The following is a 10,683-nucleotide window of genomic DNA, read 5'->3' on the forward strand; positions in this document are numbered from 1 at the left end:
TACATGCAATCACCACTGTGATCCAAATAATAGATCCATGTTACTCCACCATACAAACTGGCTGCTCACCTCAAAGCAATGACCCCTGCATTACCAGAAGGTCAAAGTAAGCAGTGTTCCCCTCAGGGATAATAGCTGGGCTCTGACAGATTCTTGGCAGGTCCTCACTCTTCCTTTCTCATAGTAAGGGTACACAGGCCCTCAGGCACAAAGGAACACTCAATGTATATGGGAAGAAAAGGGAAGCACACACAGGGCCAGCCTTAGGTGTTCAGGCGCCCTGTGTGAGCTAATCTTGTGGCGCCTCCCATCCTCACTCTGCGCCCCTCGCCCCCTGGTCACCTAAACATACACAAAGAGGAAAAAAATATTTGTAACAAATAAGAGAGAGATGCAGAGGCTGTGGGCATGGTACAGGAAATGCAGGGGCTGCGGGCATGGTGCAGGAGATTCAGAGGCTGCCGGCATGATGCAGGGGCTGCGGGCATGGTGCAGGAGATGAAGGGGCTGCGGGCATGGTGCAGGTGATGCAGAAGCTGCGGGTATGATGCAGGGGCTGTGGACAAGGTGCAGGAGATGCAGGGGCTACAGGCATGGCACAGGAGATGCAGGGGCTGCAGTCATTGCGCAGGAGATGCAGGGGCTGCAGTCATTGTGCAGGAGATACAGGGGCTGTGGGCATGGTGCAGGAGATACAGGGGCTGTGGGCATGATGCAGGGGCTGTGGGCATGGTGCAGGAGATGCAGGGGCTGCGGGCATGGTGCTGGAGATGCAGAGGCTGCGGGTATGATGCAGGGGCTGCGGGCATGGTGCAGGAGATACAGGGGCTGCGGGCATGGTGCAGGAGATACAGGGGCTGCAGGCTTGGTGCAGGAGATGCAGAGGTTGCAGACATGATGCAGGGGCTGTGGGCATGGTGCAGGAGATGCAGGGGCTGCAGGCATGGTGCAGGAGATACAGGGACTGCGGGCATGGTTTAGGAGATGCAGGGTTTCGGGCATGGTACATGCAGGGCTGTGGGCATGGTACAGGAGAGGCAATGCTGCAGGCATAGTACTAAAGATGCAATGCTGCGGGCATGGTACAGGGGATTCTCCTGGAGAATCTCCTGTACCATGCCCACAGCGCTGCATCTCCTGAGGAGATGCAGGGGCTATGGCGGGGACTCACTTACCATTTGGTAAGGCACCTTGCAATTAAAAATGGTGCCACCCGGCACCAACATGTTGCCGCGCATGTGCTGTCTGCCCGAGAATAGCCGAGTGTGTACAGGCTTTCCCGAGTGGTGGCGGTGCATGCGCAGTGAACCTGTCGGGCCAGCCATGGCAATTTTTTTTCAGTGCGTTGATCTTCAGCCAGCCCCATCGTCAGGAAGTCATGCTGTAACTCGTCCTGGCTGTGAGTAACTGACTGCTACGAGCTGTGATGGCCTCACGGCGCCCCTGTTGCCCATGGCACCCTGTGTGGCCGCACAGCTCGCACACCCCAAAGGCCAGCTCTGAGCACACAAGATCTAAGGCTCTCCGTTTAAAAGGTGTAATAAAGAAAATAGGAATATTGCACTTACAAAATAGCGCACTGCTAGCTCAAATGCACTTATCAAGCACATACAGTATGATGACTCTTCGCTTAATGGTAGGATTCCTGCCGACTCCATCCCCCTATATAACTGACATCCAAAGGCAGGGACTTCTCCAACTTTTTTAACATATCATTGCCAATATGGCATTTGAGGGGAGCTTAGTAGTGATCTGCTGGGTGTTGCCCACAGCACGGGTGCAGCACAGTGTACGCATAGTTTTCTTGTTTAAAATGTTTTATTAGTTTAAGAGTATATAACAAATAGATAAGAATATGGAAGTCACTTCCCAAATACATGAAAATTGCATAGCACAGGGTCCAAACAGGAACAAAACATATCTATCAAGTTTGAAGTATAGAACTATATTGCAAAGGTGGAGTTTAATCGGGATAAAAGAAAGAGGGAGCAAGGTCATGATCTCCTCCAGGACACCCCAAAAGGGATCAAACTGTGGCCCGGAGGGAGACCATGCCGTAAAAAAAAAAAAATCCACATACAAACTAATATAACGTGAGAATTATAGGGCATTAAGAAGAATTATGTTCCGTTTGGAGCAATAAGATAATAAGAAAAATGTAGGCATGCGGTGTCCTTTAAAGACACCATGAGATAGGACCCCGAGTATTTGAAAAATAGATGACTGTAGCTAAAAATATTTGTATTTAAAGAAAACCATATAATAAGGGTGTAGGAAAGAGAAATGAGAAATAGAAAGGAGGAGGGGCGGGCCAAATAAGAATAGAGAAAAGAGGCTGCAGAGTCAAGAAAAGGAAGGAAAGAAAGGTAGAAAGTAGGTCTCGAGAATAGGGCAGGGATCCACATGAAGCATGAGCCGGTGTGGATAAGGGCATTACCAAAAAAGTAGCACAGATTCATTAAAATCTGAAAGAAGAATTTTAGAAATCCACGGTCTCTAGATGGAGTCAAATTTGCTCAAGGTTACGTTATCCAATATGTCATTTTGGCATGTAACATTGCACAATTCATACGGTGCTTGGTTTCAAGGAAATTTTAAAAAGGGGATTTCCATGCTTTGGCTATCGTCTGCTTTGCCAATGTGAGGAGTTGGATAAAAAGTCTAAATTGTTTGCGCGAAAGACAATCTGGTTTAGAATTCAAAAGAGCCGTTACCGGGTCAGGTAGAATATGGATGTCAAACATTGTTGATGCAAGATCAAAGATCTTACCCCGAAATGAGGTGACAATTGGACAATACCAACAAGTATGTAGGTGTGTGCCTAACTCTGTACAGCCGCGAAAGCAGAGTCCCAAATGGTCAGGAGCAAATTTGGCAATCCTGGCAGGAACCAGATACCAGCACATGAGGACCTTATAGGAGGCTTCAACTGCAACAGTGTTAGTGGAGGAGGATTTGGTATTAGTCCAGATGTCCAGCCATATTGTGCCATTTAAGGTGCGACCTAAATCAGATTCCCATTTTGCCACATATGTTTGGGGACCAATATCAGGTTTGGTAGGTAATTGCAGGTACAATTTTGAAATTCAGCCTCTGGCATGAGGCTCTGTATAGCATATATGTTCGAAGGGTGATAGCTGATTCAAAGGGACATCTCTAGACGTGTGCGTTGCATAAAATTTTTTATTTGCAAATAACGGAATATTTCAGAGTTGGGCAAGTGAAAAGTTTCACATAGATATGTGAATGGTAATAGGCCTGAGGGAGAGGCCATGTTATACAAGTGAGTTAGACCGGTGGTGGTCCAATTGTGGAAAGATCTTGGGGAAACCCAGGCAGGGTAGAATAATGGATTTTGTAGGAAGGAAAGAAGGGGGCTGTGTGCAGACTGAAGTCCATATGTGGTTTTCACATTATCCCAGATTGAAAGGGTGTGTTTTGTAATTGGGTTCAGAGCAGGTGGAAGAGATTTAGGATTCCACCAGAGGAGGTTGGATACTGAATAGGGATCAAGTTCGGTATATTCAATAGCTACCAAAAGTGGAATTTCTTTAGTGGCATGATATTTGGTAACAGGGACAATCTGGGCAGCCCTGTAATACTAAACAAAGTTAGGAAAACCTAGTCCGCCGACCTCGGGAAGAAACAAAGTAGACCTGGGAATTCATGGGTGCGATCCCATGAAAATGAGAAAGCTCTACGCTGAAAGACACAGAAAAAGTGGGCCGGTACCAAGATCAGGAGAAGTCTAAACAAATAAAGGAGTTTGGGAAGAATTGACATTTTGATAGCGCTAATCTTTCCAATCCAAGAAAGTGGGAGAGAGGCCCAGAACTTCAAAAGGTCAGTTATTTTCTTCAACAAAGGGGTGTAGTTGGCTGAAAATAAGGTAGAAGTGTTAGCTGTAAGTTTAACGCCAAGATACGAAAGGTGGTGGGGGGACAATGAAAAGGGTAAAGCTGATTGAGCAAGACGGAACTCACTGTCCGATAATGAGATGTTCAAAGCTGTAGATTTGTGAAAATATACCTGTAGGCCTGAAATGTGGGCAAACTCTTTAAGAGTGTTAATAAGATTGGGTGCAGAAATGTGTGGGAGGAGAGAAATACAAGCACGTCGTCAGCAAATAGACATAATTTGTGGTGGTAACCCCACAGCTCAATACCTTTGATGGAGGTATTTAATTTTATATGTTGGCCCAATGGTTCAATGAGTAGGTCGAAAAGTAGAGGTGATAAAGGACAACCTTGACGTGTTCCCCATAGTTCAAGAAAAGTATCCTATTTAAAGCCTGCATATTTAATGTAGGCTCTAGGTTTATTGTATAAGGCAGCCACCCAGGTCAAGAAATTGGGTCCAAAGCCCGACTTACGAAGGGTGAAATTCATATAGGACCAAGAGATAGTATCAAATGCTCTTTTGAAATCCAACGATAGAAAACATGTAGGGATACACCATATTTTAACAATGTGAGACAATAAGATAGCACGCCGAATATTGTCACCTGTTTGGCGCCTGGGTATAAAGCCCATTTGATCACGATGAATGATCTTACCAATACAGTTATTTAGTCTCAGAGCAATGATTTTAGCCAGGATTTTAATATTCAAATTCAAAAAGGAGATAATTAGATCAGATGGAATCGTCTACATGAGGTTTAGGAATCATACAGATAGTAGCTGTGAAGGAGTCCCTACCTAAAGAAGTACCATGAAGAAGAGAGGTAAAAGCATTGGATAGAAGAGGGGCTAAAACAGATGAAAATGTTTGGTAGTAAAGTGCAGAGAACCTATCAGGGCCTGGTCTCTTATTACGTTTTAAAGTTTTATTGACCTTCAGAATTTTACCCTGTGTAATGGGAGCCTCCATCAATTCCATTTGAGTACCAGAAAGAAAGGGAAGGTTTAGATTAGAAAAAAAAAAAAAAGAGGTGGCTGCGTTAGGGTCTAATTCACCTTCAGACGTATACAGTGTTGCAAGATGAGATCTAAATTTTGCGCAAATTTTGACAGGGTTACTAGAATAGGTGTCTTTCGCGATTTTAAGGCGGATATGCTTAGCAGGAACATGTAACGCCTTAAGCAACCGAGCCATAGGGGTGTCTGGTTTATTAGATTTGAGGTAAAAGTCAGGATCTGCAAAGAGTTTTGTCTTCCGACTCGGTGAGAAATAAGTAAAGTTCCAGTCAAGCTTTTTCTGTTTCAAGTTTCCGGGCAGTTGAGGGATCGTGTTGGAATGCTGTATAACAGTCATTAAAAGTTGATTCTAGCGTATTACTAAGGGTTCTACGTTCCCTTTTAAAATAGGCCATTTGACTCATACATATTCCCTTAAAAACCAGTTTGTGCGCTTCCCAAAGGGTTACCGATGACATTTCAGGTGTGGCGTTAAGAGTTAAATAATCAGAGAGGGCATTAGCTAATTCAGAGCAATGAGTTGGATTTTTAAGTAAAGTATCGCTTATATACCAGGTGGGATCACAGGCTTTAGGAATGGTTGGAATTAGAGTAGTACAAACTGCGCTATGATCTGACCAAGTGATAGGAATAATCGTAGAAGAAAAGATTTCAGGAGCCATGCCGGTAGAAAGGAGGATATGATCTATACGAGAAAAGGAATTATGTGGATGTGAAAAATGAGTATATCTCCTTTTGGTTGGAATAAGTTCCCTCCACGAGTCTACAAGGTTGTATTGTATGAGTAATTGAGCTAAAGAGAGTATTTTGGAGTTCAACAAAAGGAGCTGCTGGGGATTTGTCCAAAAAAGGTGAGATAATTTGAATCATCAGCTAATATTAATGTACCAATTTTATGGGAGTCAACCATTTGTAAAAGCTGAGATAGAAAGGGTGCAGGATTTTTATTGGTGGCATAATAAGCTATAATGGTGACCGCCGTGTCCATGAGATGCCGAGTGAGGATCAGGTATAGTCCATCAGGATCTTTTATCTCCTCCAGGATTGAAAAGGGAGTGTTGCAGAGGGAGGCCATTAGTACACTACGTTGTTTGGTATTGGCTGAGGCCGTATAAACCTGTGGGAATTTGGGGCTGAAAAATTTGGGGGTGAAGTTAATCAAAAAGTGGGTTTCTTGTAGACATAGAATTTGGGCCTTCAAGGAAGTGAATGTGCGGAAAGCCTTCGTGCGTTTTTGGTGAATATTAAGACCCTGAACGTTTAATGAAAGAATCATCAACGGAGCCCTGATAAGGTGTCTGGAGACGTGCTAAAAAAAAAAAAAAAAAAGGGTAGTACCCTGTGGAGGCAAGCCCCATTCCCGAGATCCAAAGAAGACAGAAAGGCAAAGTAAAGAGAGAAGGGGAAAGCAGGAGAAAAGGTAAGCCACAAAATAAAAATAAGCTATAAGGCAAAGACATACAGTGGGTACGGAAAGTATTCAGACCCCCTTAAATTTTTCACTCTTTGTTATATTGCAGCCATTTGCTAAAATCATTTAAGTTCATTCTTCTTCCTCATGAATGTACACATAGCACCCCATACTGACAGAAAAACACAGAATTGTTGACATTGTTGCAGATTTATTAAAAAAGAAAAACTGAAATATCACATGGTCCTAAGTATTCAGACCCTATGCTCAGTATTTAGTAAAAGCCCCCTTATGTAATGTAATATTTGTAAAGTTAGAATACAAAGCGGAAATTGCTTCTAACTTTACAAATATTACATGTATGCAACAATCATATTAAAAAAAGAGGGGGAACAAGGCTAAATTTTTTTTTAAAAAAACCTGTTTAAAAGCAAGATACTTAAAAAATAACACATATGTAGAGTGAATGTATGTAGATGCAGTGTCCCTAGTAAAGTGCATGACATTACAAAAATAATAAATAATAAAATAATAAAATTAAAATAATAAAATTAAAATAAAAATAAAAACAAGAATAAAGCCAAAAAAACTAAAAATAAAAATAAAAATAAAACTAAAAATAAAAAAATAATCAAAAATAGAAATGAAAATGAAAAAAAAAATAAAAAAAAAAAATAAGGAAATAATAAATAATAATAAAAATAAAAATTAAATTAAAGAAGAAGAATAAATGGATAATGAATAGGTATAATAGCTGTTTTATTTTTAGTTTTATTTTTAGTTTTTTTAGTTTTATTCTTGTTTTTATTTTTATTTTTATTTTATTATTTTTACTTTATTATTTTATTATTTTTGGCCTTGTTCCCCCTCTTTTTTAATATGATTGTTGCATACATGTAATATTTTTAAAGTTAGAAGCAATTTCCGCTTTGTATTCTTGCCGTGTCAATACTTGTCATGGCAATTTCCGGAGTATGTCTCTATATAACCCCTATTGTGGATAGTTGTTGCTTACGTCTGAAGAAGGAGCCGAGTGCGCATGCTCCGAAACGCGTTACGTCACTTCCGGTTAGCTTGCGGTTCACATCGGCTTCCAATCTAACCAGCTCCGTGGTTAAGCTTCCTGGATCGTCATCTCCTGGCTGCGGGACAGTCAGAACACGGAGGACTGAATCCGGGGAACAGCCACATTATGGAACATGGATTAGAGCAATATTACATGTGAGTTACTACATATTGTTTGTCATGTAATAAAGCCTCTTGCTAATTTCAGTGGCGCCTGTTTTCTTCTATTATCTATCCATCAAGGGAAGAAAGGTGAGCATCAAGAGACCCATATAAATGGAACTCTCGACGGCAACAGGTGGGAGTGCATGGAGCATCCCATGAGGAAGCAGACAACCAAACTATATAGTAATATCATATAATAAACCAGGAGGGCAGCAGAGCCCCGACTATGCTCAAAGACCCCCAATACACCTGGCGAGAACCCCAAGGGGGACTCAATCGGCTAGCGGGGGTCTGAAGACATAAATTAAGTAACCATAGGAAATAGTCATGAGAGGAAAATAAATGAGGTTGATTAGTATGCAAAAAAGAAAAACTGAAGTTCCCAAAGCATTTTGACAGGAATCGCAAGTCTGTCATAATGGCAAAACAGCATAGTGAGTTGAATATAAGGTGGGTCCACGTAATTGGTGATGTCAAACAGGGACAATAGAGTAGTAAACCCAAAGAGAAGGGAGAAACCACAGCAAAGTGGGACTACGATATATACTGCTGGTGGTATCAGTCCATAGAGTCCGCCAGGTCAGGAGCTGGAGAGATGAAGCAACCATGTTTATGCGGGCTTTGTCTGTTTTTTCTTCCATTGATTTCTGGATATTTCTGTGGAAAGCCTGAGGTAGATTTCCAGTTTCATTAACTTGTGGAGGGTCCATGAAATGTAGGTCCTAAAGGGTGGTTCCTCCTCTGAGCGACATACGTACTTGGTGCCTTGGAAGGTAAAGCAGATGGAGAAGGGTAAACCCCATTGGTAGGAGATTTGGTGTTGCAATAAAACTTGGAGTAGAGGTTCAAAGCTCTACGTTTGTTGATGGTGAGAGGAGAAGGATCGGCAAAGATTTAATAGGTATGACCCTGAAAGTTCAAAATATCTTTATCACTAGCTGCAGATAGGAGTTGCCTTTTCGTGCGATAGAAATGGAATTTAGCAATAATATTGTGAGGTGGACCATCAGGTTTTTTAACCGATAGTGCACGATGGACCCTGTCCATTTCTAATCGCTCAACTGGGATAGCTGGTTGCAGCTCTTGAAAAAGTGCAAGCATTGTGGCATGTAAATCAATCACAGTTTCAGGTATGCCCCGAATGCGTTAGAGCACTGTGCCCTATTTTGAAAATCTTCCAGGCGAGACTCTAACAGAAGGTTTTCTTCTTTAAGATTCTCTATTTCTGCAGTGTAAGTTTGTGTATTATTCTTAATGTCATCCACTCGTGTTTCAAGGTCAGATAGTCTGTAACCCAGTTCTCTAATCTCTTTTGTGAGACTGTTAGTAATGTGGTCAGAGGTTTGGGTCATTTCTGGAACATATGTTCCAATTGATTTAGCAAAGCAGGGGAAGCCATTTCTTTATCTGTATTTCCCTGCAAATTATCATTTAAATCCTGCTGAGCAGAGAGAGTCCCTGTAAGCAGAAAGGGAATGGAGCCCTGAGCGGGCTTAGCTGAGTGTGTGGGGAGACATGCTGAGGTTGAGGTGGAAGCTGCAGCCGCTGCCATTTTGGCGGGAACACGGGCCAGGGCTTCTTTAAAGGATTATTGTTTTGTTTTGTGCCGGTGTCCGACCAGCACCGTACCCCCGTGAGCCAGGGACTCTCAGATACCTTTGTGGTAATTTGTGAGGCAAATGTTGTCCAATAAACCTCCTTATTTACCGGTTATCTGCCCTCTGGTAGCGGAGCTTCACCTAGGCATAACTGCTTCGGCTGGTCCCACGCATGCGCCCCCGTACGCATAGTTTTCATGCTGGTTATCTGCACTTTCCCCATAGTCTTCTATTCTGTCCTACAGTTTTGGTGTGCTTTCTGAAAGCACAAAAGTCCTGCATTCAAAACATTTTTCGCACTTTCAGAAAACACATAAAAATGGCAGACATATTAGTGCACTTTCAAAAAACACAGCAGATCAGTATGAAGTCACCCTTAGGTGCATTTTGGATCTTGGCATAAGAGGTGTTGGAAAAACAATTCTAAAAATAAGTAAAATTCCCGCTAAGCAGTTAAATAAACAAATAAATAAATCTTTATTTATTTACTTGAAAATATATGTGTAAATTTGCTCAGCCATAGCCATATTTTATAGACAAGAAGGCAATATTATATATTCAAGGAACCAATATATAAAAAAATGGAACAGTATGGCATGTTTTCGTAAATAATTAATGTAAATTTAATTTGAAAGGATTAATATACAATGATCAGCGAATGTAAATTGCACAGTGAGGGTTTAATGTATAGTTTATGGATGGAAAAGTTTTAGAGAATGCAATGTGTGAGTTAAAAAGAAATGCACGGTTAATACAGTTTACAGTAAATGTTCAGGGGCATGGGGTTTGTAAAGAAAAGGATTATTGTACGTTGATTGGGAGGGGAAGAGTAGCCATGCAGTGCAATGGAGTTATTATGCAGAGATATGAGTGGAACAGTAAAAGGTTAAAGCATATTGAATGGAGAGAGAAACAGCAAAGGGCTAATGTACACTAAATGCAAAGTGCACAATACATGGTTAATGTACAGTGATCAAAAAATGTACATTAAGCAGGAAATGTGTAGTGATTGGGAGCTGCACAGAAAATGAGTAATATACATTAAATGGAAGAGTCACACTAAAGGGTTATTGCCCAGTAGTTGGAAAGTGTTCAGTAAAATGCTAGTGTACATTTAAAGTTTATGTGAACTCCTACCTTGTAAAACAACCTATTCAGTTTAAAATATAAATGTAAGGCAAAGCATTTATGGAGGTACACTGATCTTCCCAGTGAATGGCTGGACAGGGTGTTCCCAGCAATAGCCTTGACCATTGGAGGACAGACAGGCTGAGCTCCCAGTAGAGTCAGAAGACTGACCATGCTGGGATGGTCCAGTGTCTCAGAAATTATCACCGTTCCATCCCACTACTGGACACTCCTTTCAAGGGATTGGCTGGAATCTGATAAATATTCAGGCTTCTTGTTTTGAATATCCCTCCCTAAGCTTCTAAGACTTTTCCTCCTGAAACTTCTTTCAGAGGGAGGGTGAAGCAATCAAACTCCCAGCTTGTGAGACCCTGAAGAGGCCAGAACAAAAAACTACTTC

The sequence above is a fragment of the Pelophylax lessonae genome (genome assembly GCF_965119305.1).
Source record: "Pelophylax lessonae genome assembly, chromosome: 5".
NCBI lineage: Eukaryota > Metazoa > Chordata > Amphibia > Anura > Ranidae > Pelophylax > Pelophylax lessonae.